We start from the raw sequence: 2246 nt of genomic DNA, 5'->3' as shown, positions 1-2246 counted from the left end.
CCCAGAAAACCCCAAAAATGAGATTGTATTGATCACCCTGCTCATAATCTAGGTAGCAGAGGGAATAAAAATAAGCACTGTTGAATGCTGATGCATGGAGGGGATTGTAATCACTGCAATGAAACTAAATACGACAGGATGAGTATAAAACGGATGTTCTCCCATGTAAACTCTCTCTCAATTCACAATAAAAACTTTTTTTAAAAAATGAGCAGAACAGACATAAAGGCAAATACGGTGGTTAAGAGAAGACAGAAACTAAAAACTGATGCATCTGCAAATCTTAGAACTCCACAGACTGATGACTGTCACCAGACAATAGGAGAGAAGCCCTCAGAAGGAACCAATGTGATTGACTCATTTGGATGCTTAGCCTGCAGAAATGAGAGGACTGTTGTATATTCCTGTTCTTTAAAGTCATCCATTTGTGATATTTCTCATGGCAGCGCAAGGTAACTAAGACAATGTTAGTATATCGTGTGTTTATCTGGTTTCTTTCATTTAGCATAAGGAAAGAATCTTGAGATTCTTTCATAATGGTGCCTCCACAAGTAGCTTGTTCCTTTTTATTGCAGAATGGTATCCTTTTGTTTGGATATATCATAATTAGTTTATTCATTCACCAATTGAAAGACATGTGGGTTATTTCCAGTTTGGGTACTTATGAACAAAACTGTTTATGAGCATTCTTATATAAGTGTTAGTGTGAGCATATGTTTTCATTCCTTTGGGCATTCAGGAATGGGTATTGTTCAATTTTTCAAGTAAAATGAGATATGAAAACTGTAATTATATGTATGAGAGACAGAATATTCACCTTATAAATGTCATTCTTTCAGATGAGACTGAAAGATTCAGATTGTTAGATGAAATAAGTTTGCGATTTGGGGAAAATATATGAAAGAATATATTTACAGTTTGATATTCTTGCCCTTTATGAGAGCTCATGTTGTTGTTGTTGTTATGTGCCGTGGAGTCAGTTCCGACTCATAGCGACCCTGTACAGGGTTTCTGAGGCTGTAAATCTCTACAGGAGCAGAACGCCTCATCTTTCTCCCGCGGAACAGCTGGTAGTTTCGAACTGCTGACATTGCGGTTCGCAGCCCAATTCGTAACCACTATGCTATGAGAGCTCATAGTGAATATAATTCATAATTTTTAATGGCACCTAAACTTTTACATTTTCACAGTTTGCTTTTTTTCGTCTTATATTTTAGTTAAGAAATAATATTTATGTCTTCAATTTTTCAAACTATGATTTTGAAAACCTTGATAGAATAATATATTTTCAAAATCCCTATATAGAATAATATTGCAACTTTCCTTAAAACACAATGTTGATAATATAAAAACTGCAAATTTAGTTCAAGTATCTCTTAATATGGGCTTTGAACAAGTATAGTTGAGAATTGGAGAGTGTCTCTTCACCATAGTTATTCCCCTTATCTGAGAGTCAACCCCACCCTGAATCCACTTGATCACTAGCTCCTGAGCTGAACCAGCCCTCTGCCTACAATAACTACAGCGGGTAGCCTCTTGTTGTTGTTGTTGTTGTTGTTGTTAAGTGCCGTAGAGTCGGTTTCGACCCATAGTGACCCTGAACAGGGTTTCCGAGGCTGTAAATCTTGACGGGAGCAGAAAGCCTCATCTTTCTCCCGCAGAGCAGCTGGTAGTTTCGAACTGCTGACCTTGCGGAGAGCGGGTAGCCTCTAGGCCTGGTTAAATCAGTCAGACAATTGTCCTCAAGAGTCTGGATTGGGATTGATCTGAGGCTCTTTGTGTGCCAGGGTCTGTGGCTATCTATCACATAGCCACTCAGGGACTGTGAGGCAGCTGTATTTTCACCATCAAACTAAGAAGCAAAAAAACCCACAATCTGCAAGAAGGAAAGAAACAGAGGAACTGAGGGGAGAGAGAGAGAGAGAGTGATGCTTGATGACTTTCTCAGCCCACTCTGTCCTTTCCAAGGGTTCCTGAGAAAATTGAGAAGAAGCCTTCTTGTGAAACACTCAAGGAACAAAATTTGAGTTTAACCAAGCTTAATATGGTTTCTGTTACTGGTTGCCAAAACACTATTTACGGCTAGAACCCGGATTCTTCCACTCTTCTCCCACTGTTTAGAGGGTTAGTTTGTTGTTGTTAAGTGCTGTTGAGTTGGTTCTGAACCATAGTGACCCTGTATAAGGTTTCCAAGTAGAGGCTGGTGAGCTTGATCTGCTGACCTTGTGCTTCAAGCCGACATTGCA

Source organism: Chrysochloris asiatica, unplaced genomic scaffold (genome assembly GCF_000296735.1).
Source record: "Chrysochloris asiatica unplaced genomic scaffold, ChrAsi1.0 scaffold00139, whole genome shotgun sequence".
NCBI classification, from domain to species: domain Eukaryota; kingdom Metazoa; phylum Chordata; class Mammalia; order Afrosoricida; family Chrysochloridae; genus Chrysochloris; species Chrysochloris asiatica.
The sequence above is the reverse complement of the archived record's forward strand: the minus strand, read 5'-3'. Positions refer to the sequence as shown.